Raw genomic sequence first — 13,606 nt, 5'->3', positions numbered from 1 at the left:
ATAAACCCCTGATATTAGTCCACCTTCATAAATCTGTAAAGGCGTGTGTAAGCACAGAAGTCACCAAACTTTAGTCATTTACGCTGGTCCTGTATGGAAATATGTGTCGAATTTAATTTACACTATTGTGCAAAGTTTGTAAAAGGATATCCACAACATTTGATGAAAGTCATACAATTCAAAATCACAGCTACCAAACAATAAAGAAATGGGTGTAAACTTAAAGTTATTGTTTAAAAGAAAGAAAGAAAGCTAGGTAACCCCAGGACAGGTCACCGGTGCATTATAGAGACAGACGAGTCAAACAACCCTCATTTATATACTCATACTCAAAGTATCCCAACAATCCAACGCTTTCCTTGGTGCACAGTCTCTCCACAGAGGACGCATGAAAAATCCAGAAAAATCCAATCTTGCTGCCCATAGAAAATAACATATCAGAATATCTTACTTACTACAATCTCTAAAATACCTTAATAACTGCTGCCTTTTTCATTTGTAGCTAATTTTATATATATATATATATATATATATATATATATATATATATATATATATATATATAAAATTTTACCAGGAAGATACCACTGAGGGTAAAAAAACCTTCTTTCAAGGTATCCTAGGAAGTGTCGTGTGATATGTAGTCAGTGTCATATGATCAGATCCTGAAAGATAACAGACTATAAACAAAGCTAAACATCTGTAAACTGCAGAAAAAAGTAATTCTAATCCCAAATTGTGAATATTAAAGATCAAACAAAGGCCACGCTGCACTGAATCAAATTTGAATTTGTGCAAACAAGCAGATCCAGCCACAATCTGTGTCTGTCTGAACTTTTATTTAGACGCTCATTTCTGCCCTTCATATAACCGGATGGTTTTTGGAGTTGACGAGTTGTTGAAAATAAAACCAAAGCTAATAAAAAAGGATCAAGCGTCTCAAAAAGAATCCACGTGATCTAAATGGTTGGAGACGATACCTTTGAACAAATGCAAGCCGGTTCTTGCAGTAAGGTATAGATCTGACTGAGGTGTTACACCAGCATGTTTAATTCATAGCTGTTTTCCTTCTTTCTGATCATAAACATGAAAGAGAGAGTTTTGCCTGGAGAAAAACAAAATGGCTGAACTCATCAATAAGCTGACAACACTCGTCTGCCTGTTCAGCAGACAAGTGCTGGAGAGGGAGGAAGAGATGCCAAACTTCATAAAGGCATTTTATTTCAATGACATAAATGCAGTATTCTTGTATTAGGAATGTTTTATTCTTTTATGTGGCACTCATGATTATGTTTTCTGTTTTGCCTGAAGGAGAACGTGTGAAATAAAAAAGCTTTCCACAGACCAGAGCAAGTATATCATACAACTGTCATCTACAAATTTGAGCAAACAGCTCAAGATTAAAATTGCTTTAGTTGAACACTAATTCGAGTCATGAATGGGTTTTTGTCCATCTATTTGTGTAATGATTCTGTCTGATCCTGCCTTAAAAAACCCTGTTTGCGGTCTCCATGACGCCACGCCCTACTCCTGCTCCCTGTGCTGCACAGGTAATTGAGGTCTGAGCAGTTACACCTGCAGCGGCTCCAATTAAGTGGAGTCGCTGCACCTGGCAGCAGCGCTATGTTTTCCAGCTCTCCCAGTGTGTAAATGCCAGATACTTGAAAGCCTTCGTGTGAGTTCCTTGATTGCCTTCCTGATCTCGACCTGCCTTTCTTGCCCCTTCCGGATGCTCCTGTTGGCTTCTGTGTTCTGGACATCGACCTCCTGTATTCCCTCTCCACTAAGCCGGCCTGCTCTGCCCTTGCCTGGACTCTCCTGCCTCTTGTGAACGACCTTAGCCTGGACCTCAGACCTGCTTCCCGTTTCTGTCCCTGTTTTGAAACCTCTGCTAGGGGTGTGCCTCCTGGTATTGATTTTCTTGCCTGGATCTCATGCTCGCCCCTTGTCTCGCCCTTTTGGAAACCTCTGCCTAGGACTGACCTGTCGTGTATGATCCCAGAACGGACCACGTTTTCTCTGTCAGCCTTTACCCCCCAATCTAACGCCCTGAGTTGGATCAGGTCAGTGATCCTAATCACCCAGATGGAGCTGTTGGGATCAATCATCAGAGCTAATGTTACCTCCCAGCATCTGAGAAGTGGTGGTTCCAGTGCATTTTCATAAATCGTGCAGAAAACAGCCCTTCATAGGTCTCATGTCTAACCCTAGTGGGTTTCTTCAACAGTCATGGTATACAATGTCCAGCTCTAGCAAGCTGAATGATGGGTGTCTGATCCTTTTCTTCCTTCAAAATGTCCTTTTGAACATGCAATCTTTTGTCAATGAACTTCTCAGCTATAGGCACAGGATGATGAAGACCATCTTCTACCATAAAGTGGTTCATACATTTACTTGGTACAAGGCTAACTTAGGTCAAACGTTAATGTCTCACTTTGTAACTGTATCATTAGACCTTGTGTCTTGAACACTTGGGTGAAGAGAGGGCAAGATCTGGCAACTGACTACCTCCTGGTAGTGAGTTGGGTCTGCCAGATACCCAAACAAGTACTGGATTGAACAAGGGACGTCTAGAAGAGTATCCTGCAAAGAAAGTCCTCAACACGTACCGCCAAAAAGGTTTCTCTTATCTTCCAAGAGAAGTTGTGGGCATCATATCCCAATGGGTCAGGGCTTCAGTTGCAGATACAGCCTCAAAGAGCTGCAGCCTTAGGGTCATTGGTGATTGTCATGGGAGAAACCAGGGGACATGTTAAACAGACACTAAAGGTGATGGAAGCTGTCTAGCTAAAGAGAGGAGGCCACTGGAGCTTTCTTGGACCCGGAGACTCTTGAAATATCTAAAATGCATCAGGTGACCACAGGAGTTGTGGCTCCTTTAGGTTGTACAGCCGAAACTCTGGCATGGAAGGGATTCAGAGAGGGTATGGTGAAGGACTTTTAGTTGTTCTCAAGAAAGTTCTGAAAAACCCAATGAATGCTTAGAAAGAGTAAATTGGGTTCATTATGGGCTGTTGAATTTCAATGGGGACTGAAGACGTTGTTGGAAGCAGCACTTTAAGGATCTCCTCAATCCATCTGCTTTATCTTTCACAGAGGAGTCAAGGACGGAGAAGGTAAGAAGATGTTGAAGGCTCTGGGGCTATCATAGTTGACATGCCTCTTTAATATTACACGGAGGGCTAAGAAAAACATCTGGCCAAACTTATACCTGAATCAAGGTCAGATTACTTTATATTGCTAAATTTACATGGCTGTATTTTCTACATCCGAACACAAAGAGTCTTTTAACAGAGAAGATTACAGAGGTGTAATATAATCAAGATAGCATAAAATGTAAATGACATGACAAGCATGAGCATAAATACCAGAATATTCTCAAAGATACAAGATCCTACAATATGTTAGATGGGTTGAGGCTGAGGATGAAGGTGAGGATGAATCCATAAAGGCCTGATTGTTGGAATAATTAAATGATTACTGTCTTTTTTTATAATTGGCCTATTTTTAATGTTTTAGAAAATGTCTTTTGTTCTGTTATAATAACTCTTATCTACGTACAAGCATGTACCTTCTTAGTTAGTCCTGATTGGTTCGATGAGGCACTAAAGAAGTTTGCCTTTTCATAATATTACCATGGTACTCAATAGTCTTTCAGTGCCTTCACTCTGGAGTATCTCAGGAGCAAATATATAAGATTTTAAAAGATTACTTAAGCTTAAGACATTTCATGTCCATTTACATCTGATCTTCTTCCTACTAAGTCACTCATAAGCCATCACTGTCGTGTCAGACATCAGTAATGGTTACAGTTTTCCACACCTCCAGGCATTCACCCTTCACAGCTTGTGTCACCTTAGCCAGAACCAAACATTGGCCAGCACACACCCAAACATCTCGAAGGTTTTCTCCCAGGAATCCACAAATGACATTGCAACCCCGTCAGAGGTATGCGTTTTTAAAAAGTCAAAGCATCTCTAAACCAACAAGTGGGAAGTGGGTCATTCTTGGTAGCACAAGCGGTAAATTTCCAGCATCCATTTGTTAATGTGCTAAGGCACTTGTCGGGTTTTGTGGTGCTGTAGCTGTGCTATCTGTTCCTGCTGACTGATTTTTCACCTCCCAACTCTTTCTGTTTCGACCCACAGTTGCCATGTTCATACCTCAGGAGAGGATTGTTAGTTGTGAAGCGGCAAAGCGGGGGGGCTTGTCTGGCTACGCAAACGTAGATGTTTTTAATAGCTACAGTTCAACTAAAGCTTTAAAAACCAAGGGCAACACATTGAATAATTTGAACTCTTAAAACAAGCCTCAAGTCATCCAACTCAGTAGATTAAAGTGCCTCCAACTTACAGTCATGAATGTAGATAACTTTCCAGAATGCCTCAATAAATCCTGCTACTCTGCGGCGTATAAGTGTGTGAACTTGATGCAAAAACAAAGACGTCAGCAATGGCCTTAGAGAAGAAAATTTTTCTGCCTTTCAATCTGGTAATGGGTTTTAAGATAGGTTTTAAACAGTTTCAAAACCATCGACATACACAGTTGGAGATTATTCTCAAGTGGGAAACATTTAAGAAAGGTTGCCAGTCGTCACATGAGGAGGTCTATTCTGAATAAAGCCAGGTGCATATACACACGGACACTTTGATCAGATTAATTTATTATGAGCCCATATAAACGGGTGCAATCCGATTATTTAATACGAATACATTTTAATCTGATCGTGAACTTTTGTGCTTGTAACCATGGCTACAGATATGCTTGAAATCTGGTGTTGGCACTTAAAGAGAGCTGTAAAGAAACAAATGTCTGCCAAACCTCTCTAGACTGAAGCAATGCTGAAAGAAAAGTTGGCCAAAATTCCTGTGAGAGACCAGTAAACTAGTCCAAGACTATTTCAAGTCATTGTTTAGACAATGACCCTCCAAAGGAAGATTCCCAGGCTAAGACCTCTGATTGGTGTGACGTACGTCTTTCATTACAGGTGATTTGCTGAGTTTATTTAAATCACAAACTTCTTGGTTTATACGTCTCCTCACCTGCCTGCATCTCCAGCCAGCCTTTCCCAGCGTGCGTATGAGTCGGCCTGGCATAGTGAAGTCATTAAAAGTTAATCAGAGATGCACCATTGCAACAGAGTGGGGAAGAATTGCCTCTGTCAGTGGCTCCGGGCACAGGAAATCATACCACAGAGAGGGAGGAGGGGGAAAAAAGGCAGTGATAGAGACAGAAAAACACAATGAAGCGGACAGGCTGGAAGAGAGAGGGAGGGAGAGATTCTCATACTAATGAACCATCACTTCTATGTCTCAGCCGATGCCCTCCGAATCCCAACATCTGTCCCACCAAACCTAGCCTCATTATGACACCCCACCACAAAATCCCAGCCTTATAAGTAAAAGAAAATGGGTGTGTGTCTGTGTGTGTCTGTATGTGTGTGTGTGAAGTCACTAGACTTGAAACGTAGGGTGACGGTGGGAAAGTCTGCCCCGCTGTAGTTGTCACATCACATCTAGAGCAGGACGGCCGAGGGCATATGCATGTTGTGTATGTGTGTGTAGATCTGTGTGTGTGTGTGTGATATGAGGGTTTGTGGGTGGTGGTGGTGGTGGTGGTGGGGTTCTAGGTCTGGGGCTGTGCCTGAGGGCCTCGCCTGCGCTACAAAAGACTCCACTCAACTCCGGTTAGTCGCCCTCACTAGCATATCGGCACTGACGGACGGCGCACACATATAAATACGCACATGCTTCCACACTCCTCGCTTATACCTGCTCAGATGAACTCTTTTCCTCAAATCACGCGTTCGGCTTCGTCCGCTGCCGCAGGACACAGCGCAAAACGAAACGTGTTTATTTCTGCATTTATCAGCGCCTTCTGCGCAACTTTCCACTCTTGAGCACACGGGAAACAGCCGACGAATGTGTGTGTTGTTTTTTTTTTTTTTAACGTGAGTGAGTGTGTGCACCGCGTGCTATCACTCTCTTGCTAGGGGTGACAGGTTGGTTGGGGACTAATGCAGCGCGACGGAACTGAATGTGGCCTGGAGCAAAGCATCTGCCTGCAGCCAGTCCTCATCTGAGCTGTCAGACACACACACACACACACACACACACACACACACACTTACACAACCCATTCCAATGGAGAGAAGGCGAGTTTAGGCTCCACGCGCGCCGTAAACACACTCATGAGCATTATAACCCCCGTCACCCCTGCTTTTCTGCTTGTGTGGGTTCCAGACAATAATGGCTCTGCCCGGATGAATTGCTGGACATGACGTGGTGGGCTGGGCTTGGATGCTTTTACTTTACACTCCTAAAAATAAAAAAAATAAACACTGTCATCATATTATTTTGCCTTTAATGCTGAAAGCTCAAAATAAACTTTGCACTAAAACCTGTAAGACAAAATCTTTTTTTATTATTATTTTAGCTTTTGCTTTTATCCCATTAAGTTTTAAGTTTGTTGATAATTGCTGTCCAAGCATCACAGGATGGGGTTTCCTAACAGTGTGAAGCATCAGTATTTTGTAGAGACAGCCCAAGACAAAAGTAAACTTTACCACTGCTCAGGGCCCCACAAGCAACGGTTCACACAGGACAGGTTTACAAATGCACCGGTCACACACACGGCATGGACAATCCTCCTAAATCTGCTATATTTGAATACCTTTTTAACCATTTGTGTCACTCGTGTCTGAGCTGGGGTCACATTTCATGCAGATCGGTGATCAACGAGTAGCAAAACATCAAACTTTGCCCCCAGAGCTCGATCTGACCGAAGTTGCAACAACTGCAATTAGCTCAGTTGGAAGTGGGATCCTGAAGGAAATTCTGCTTTGGGGCTTTTGCAATTGCCTCCCCTCTCTGATTACTTGTGTTACATTTCAAAGAAAGATTATTTTTTACGCATGTAAACAAAATTTATTCTTTTCAGGCACAGGCAGGTTCCTGTAATTGAGGTATACCAAGGTTTTAAAATGTTACCGTTTCAAAACCGCTAATATTTTACATCATACCATACCTTTTATTGAAATGCCTGGAAGTTCTGGCCGACAGGAGTTTTCTTCCGCTGTTTGAAGCATCTAGTACCACAATGCCGCTCCTCCTCCATTTGTTGCTGCACACTGCCTCTCAGCTGGCTAAGATAAGGACACCACACTTGTCCCTCACAGGAAAGACATATTTTTCAGTTTGGGCAGGTTTCAGATCAGGAAAAACACAAAAAATACCGGTTGGGAAAACTCATCACAGACAACTCTATTTTGAAATCTACAAGAGGTCAACAATGAGCGATAACCCAACTAAATAACCACCTGTATCAGCTGTTAGACTTCTGTTATTTCAGAAGGAGTTTATTTTGTACCTTTGAAACAATTCCAAATATAGTTATAAATAGTATTGTTTTGACTGTGATAATCATTATTTATTGTTTTAGCAGCATTAAGAATAATTGTTGCCTCGCTGTTTGACATAAATTAATACATTTTCTTTGCAAACAGTCATACTGTAAATCCATAGTATTGGATTTACAGTACTGCATATCTCATACAGCCTTTTTCTAACCAAATGCATTTACATTTAAAGTAAGACGTCTACAACTATCTTTTAAAAAAAGTGCTATCAATATTCATTCCACCATAGATGTGAACAAGCAAATGAAAAAATGTGGTACTGTGCAAAATGTATTAGGATTTTTAAGTTAAGGTTAAAGTTCTTGTGAGCTGCATTTAACAAATAATTCTAAACATAAAAAAAACAAAGAGAAAAGTACCTTTCACACGTTTCAGTATTTATTCATCAGCGTGCATCATTTATCTGGATTCATGAAATATTTTACTGAGATTCAAGATGTCAACCTGCAACATTTTTAGTGACTAAAAAGAACTCTGTGGCCTCATGTATAGTTTTTTTTTTGTTTGTTTGTTTAAATAATTTCAACACCTTGAGTTTGGCTTTTAATTGTTATCATTTTGTATATTTTAAACAATCATAGTTTGACAAGACAGGATGGCAATACCTTTAACCTATTTCAGTTTAATTTTAGAAGGAGCTAAAGCTTACAAATTAGATTCTTGGATAATGACATTTGTATCATTATTATATGAGATAAGTGATGTTTTATTAGTTTTATAACCGTGGGCTAATGCACAGTCCATGTTTTTGATTGACTTGCTGCAGCAGCTCTATAGTTTTGATAAAATTGCAATAATTGACTAAATCACGCTCTTTTTTTTTTTTCTCTTGCAGCAATGTCAAATTTGGGGAGCTTTATGGAATAACAGCTCTAGACTGTGCTCCCTTCAGGTAGCTGGAAATTGGAAAAGATTTTGCACGGTTAGTGCCGAGCAGTGGACTCAAAGGAGCAGAGGCATAATGAGAAACACACTTTCCATCATATTTACCCTGCAACGTTGCCTCCAATGTTGCCCTCGGCCATCAGGACCTATTCCTCTCTCAGCTTAGATTCTTTGCTTGTGGCCGACCTGTGTTTAGCCCCACGGGATCCCAGTGATTATACTAATCTCTCCAGAAATCCACCATGCTCTCTGCAGGCTGCCACAAGTTGGCACCCGTCTATACATCAGGACAAAGCAGCATTAACTCAAGATGGAAACGAGGAGGTAAACGGCTTTGCTCGTTTGCCTAATTTTTGCAGCCCGGATTGGAGATGGTGACAAACAGAAAGTTATTTACAAGACGCTCAGTGTCAAAGAGGCAGTTTGAGTCAATCTGTCACCGCAGAGTTCAAGTTCACAGGGCGAGATGTCATCATGTAATCGACGCCATAATATCTCACCTGAACACTCTTTCAGGAGTAAGTCTTCGTACATTTTATTGTTTGTCATCTAGGGGTGGGGAGCAGGTTGTCCCCTTTATTGGGACTGACGATCACCTACCCCCATGTTTACATCAGAGCTGGGGTGGTAGCCATGGAAATGGAGTGCCCCTTTTAACCGGTGCACTCAGGAATAATGCATTGTTGAACAGTGCCTGAGGCTACGCACGCACACACCCCATACACACACACACACACACACACACACACACACACACACACACACACACTAATCCTTAACATCTGCTACAGCGTATGTGTGCATATCTGTGTGTGTGCGTGTGCGTGCGTGCGTGCGTGCGTGCGTAAAATGCGCAGCCGCACTTCTCTTGGCCAGCTCATTGATAATGGGAGTTAAGGTGTGCATTAGGTTCATTGGTATTTGCTTACAGCGGTGTGCGCTCCCACCGTACAGTATGCAAGAAACAGTCAAAGTCATGGAAGGAGTGAGCGCTGACATTTGGGAACCTTTTCCCCACTACCGGTGCTCCCTCTAGTGGAAGGTGTTCCTTACTGCTTGAAAACACGCATGCATGGGAATAGCACACATACATGATGGGAACGAGTATAAGAGAGGGATCAAAGCAATCAGGGTGGTTAAGATATAGTCTCTGTGTTTGTGTTTGTTTATTAGCAGCTGTGGTTTCTGGGAATTCACAGGCCGACAAGAAAGCAGGTCTTCCTCTGGTGAACGAGTTCTCGGCGGTGACTTGCAAAGTTGTGGAGCTCTCTACGTGGACTTGTTCTGGAGTCCAGACAGATCCTGCTGGGAATCAAGTACTCATCCTCAGGCACTGTACCTGTAATAATTACCCTGCTCTGGAAATAAGTTCATAAGGGACCTGCAGCTCAGCTACATAAAGCACCTATAACATGGGCAGGCTCCAAGGATAGAACATACCATATTAGCAAGTTTTAACTTGGAAACAAAAGTTTATCTCTGCTTGCTGCAGCGCTAGAAATATTCAAATGTAGAAATAAAAAGTCTCTAAAAGGATTAGTTTTGAAAAGTGTAATTAGGGCATCTGCAGTTCTAAAGGTCTGAGGTGTTGTGTATGTGTGTGTGTGTGTGTGTGGCGCAGGAAATTAAAAACCCGAATACACCTCCAGTGATGGAATCAGACAACAAGAGAATAAGATTCCTGCACAACAGAAGCTGTTTAACAAGGGTAATTACTGAGTTAAAATTGCAAAAAGCAAATCTTTTATGCATGCAGGCTACATTTAGGTGATGCATTCCTTGTTTGCGACTTCCCTGAATCAACAAAACTACTTTCTTTTGTGCGTTGTTATTGCTTTGCCGACGTTAGGGTTGCTCCTTTCATGGCAATGAGCCCTTGTTTAAATTTGAATGTGAATTTGAATTTTAGAGGATAAATGAGGGAGGGGATGAGGGGTGAGAGGAAAAGAAAGTGGAGAGAGAGAGGGGGAAAGAGAGAGGTTGTCAGTTGCCTGTCTGTGTTTAATGGAGGTCCCTGGTGTCGCCCTCAGGCTCCTTCACTTCACAATTAATGGAGGATCTCTCAGGGGAGAGCCATACTTCTCAATAACACCTACACACACACACACACACACGCGCACACACACACAACGTACTGGTTGAGCTGAACTCTGCTCCTCAACATGAGCACCATCTCCCGCTTTCAGCGCCACAAACTCCTGCTTTCTCTGTTTGAACCTTGAGCCAGGCCTGCTTGTGCCAGCCCCTTCATTCGCCACTCCACTCGCAGCTTCGCACACCAGAGGGTGGGGTGGGGTGGGGTGGGGGGGGGGGGGGTTAAAGATGGTATGGAGATGACAAGAGCAAAGGGAGGAAGGAGAGAGAAGTGCCTTTTCCTAAGAACTCAGGTTTCATTATACCCTTGCTCTGATCTGCCTGCTTCGCTTCTTCTCCTGGATCTGCAGAGGAGAAGCCCCCGTTACAGCTGTGCACATGTGTACGTGCGCGATTATCTGTTTGGACTGTTCAAAACACTGAATAAACAGTGTTACAATAAGATAGGACGGTGCATGGATGGTAGAATTTCCATAGCCATAAATATCTCTGACCTTAACCCCCAACAATTAAAGAAGTGTTTCCACAAAGGCAGATATCCGAGGCCATATATGAGTAAATGTTACACTCCAAGAAGTCAACCTTGTCAGTTCAGTTACACTTTGATTTCTTTACAATGCAAGCAATCTCTTGGGAATAAATTTTTTTTCTGTATTGTTTTATATTCCCAGACCTTATCGTGGAAACTGTTTGATCAGGAAGGAAGGCGCTGTGCTGTTATGAGATCTTGCTTACAGAACGTCTGCCCCTTATTACTGAGGTCACCCTTCTTTATGCGTGACCCATCATCTTCCAAATGCAGCAGGGTGCGGCCCCGTTTTTATATGCACTAACTTTTCACAAGTTCAAGAGTTTAGGTAATACAATGTTCTTTTTTTCTTTCAATCAGTTTTCTTGTCTCTGACGATCAATGTGTAAATAAATAACTACAGCTCACGAAAGAACATGCAATATCTGTGCTTGTCTAACGCCCCAAAACTGCACACCTCCTAGGCACCTGGAAAATGTGTAAAAGACTTTGCATTATCGACTATTTTAAATCCAGATCTGCAGCTCTTGGGGCAGTGACATAACTCTAAACAGAATTTAGTGAAAAGCATTTGTTTAGTTTGTAGTGTGCAGCAACACACCGGTTCGTATAAAATGCATGTTTAGCTACATAACCACACTGTGACAAGGGCGTAGAACATAGTGAGATCCTATCATTTCACATCCAGAGTATAAATCAGTGGAATGCATCTAAAATAACTGCATTAATTTCTAACCTCTGACTGTGATCAACATTTAAAAAGTGAGAAACCTGAGGACATCTCTTGACCCAAACACTTCGTCTAGTGACTCTACAAATTCTTAGTTTTGTTTTGGACTCTGGCTAGGCTGTCACTAAACTTTAATTTTCCTCTTGTGAGCGCAACCTTTTGTTGATATGGTTGCATGGTTGGACTTACTGTCATGTTGGGAATAAATGCTCCTTATCTTTATCAAACAACTAAGGGACCAAAAACTGACTGGTAATTGGAGCTATTCACAACTTTTCCACCATGACAAAATTATCAGTTCTATCTGAACAGATAAATAAGTAAATCATCCAACCAGCATATGATGCCGTCACCATATTTCACGTATGGTGTTCTTTTGGTAATGTGCAGCATTGTTTTTGTGCCAAACAAATAAATCTAATTGTGACCCAAAAGTTTAGGCTTGGTTTTTATCAGACTTTAATATGTTCTCCTACATGGTTGTGGAAGATTTTGGCCAGATATGGGAAAATTTGCTGTCTTTACCAGTTTTAGTCTTGTATTTTTAGTCATTTAGGAGAAATACACAGTTTTTGTAATGTCCCTGCTGTCCGATGTTTTCTTCAATTATGGCCGACCACCTTTTCTGCGCTATTATGTGCATACAAATTAATATTTCTTTTAAAACTATGACTTCAGCCAAAGCATGCAAATGTGCAAAAGGCCAAGAAAACCCTAACAGGACAGTTAAAATGTATTTATAATAAATCAGATTCCCTATAACTGATGGCTGACCAATGAGAAGCCTTCCTACTCAATCTAGGGAAGACAGGTACGCAGAATACTGACATCAGGAGACGGAGGGGGTTTTGTCAGGTCAGTTTAAAGCATTTTACAATAGAGATGCTTTTACAGCCCAATCGTCAAAGTATAATGTTTTATTGAGTTTTCAAATCCCAAAAAAATATCACTGAAGGTATTTAATAAAGGTTGTATTTTCCCTTCTTAAAACACACACAAAGGACCAGTAAGTTTGGTTAACGATGAGGTTGCTAGAAAGCATGGATTTAGGGGAATGATTACTTATTTTTGGTTCAGAAAAAATATAAAATATTTATGAGGAGCATGTTTCTCTAAAAAAAACGTTTCTAATATGATGATTAGTTTAGTAGTTTAATTTGGTCTCAAATTGTGAATGTATGTCTTTAAAGCTCGTATTTTATGCTGATCTCGCAAATGGAGTCAGAAACAATGTTAATCCTGTGCTTAAACCGTAGGTAATAGTCTTATTTAAATAGAAATTTAGAAGAAAAAAAAATATGATTCTTGATTTATAGGTTGGGAATATTTGAAGAACTGTTCTGTGACCCATGGCAATATTTCCGACTTACTTTAGAATCGAGTAAATGTAGAGGACATCCGGTGCATCAAAATGAGACTTGAACGTGATTCAGTTACAATACGACCATCCTCAATTTTAAGCTGTGTTATAATGCTAGTCATCATTATGAGGTTTTTCTTTTTGAGCTACGATGCTATTTCCTGTCACTCACCTGGACATCCTGTGCATGCCTTGGTGAGCTGCGGTCGTTCACCTGGTTTCCGTCTACTTTTGTTCCCATTTACATATTCATCAGAAATTCTCATGAATATTGATGAGCTGGCTGCGGGCGCAATGGGTGCCCAGTGGCTGCAGGGCATTGTGGGAAATTAGCCGCATCACTAATTGTGATCCACAGCCCCTCGAGTGTGTCAATCAAAGGCAGGAAGGATGATACTTTTGGGGGCACCTGTAGCTCTGAATATGTATGCATGAGGAGATAGAGGAAGAGTAAATGTGTGCTTGTGTGCGCTTCTGCGTACATCCAGGGCCACAAGACCACTCTGTTTCTATGGAAACCTGCACAATCAGCGCCCAGGAGGCTATGGCCTGGGATCTCAGAGAGTGTTATGGAATGAGGATGAGAAATGA

Source organism: Fundulus heteroclitus, chromosome 15 (assembly GCF_011125445.2).
Source record: "Fundulus heteroclitus isolate FHET01 chromosome 15, MU-UCD_Fhet_4.1, whole genome shotgun sequence".
NCBI classification, from domain to species: domain Eukaryota; kingdom Metazoa; phylum Chordata; class Actinopteri; order Cyprinodontiformes; family Fundulidae; genus Fundulus; species Fundulus heteroclitus.
The sequence above is the reverse complement of the archived record's forward strand: the minus strand, read 5'-3'. Positions refer to the sequence as shown.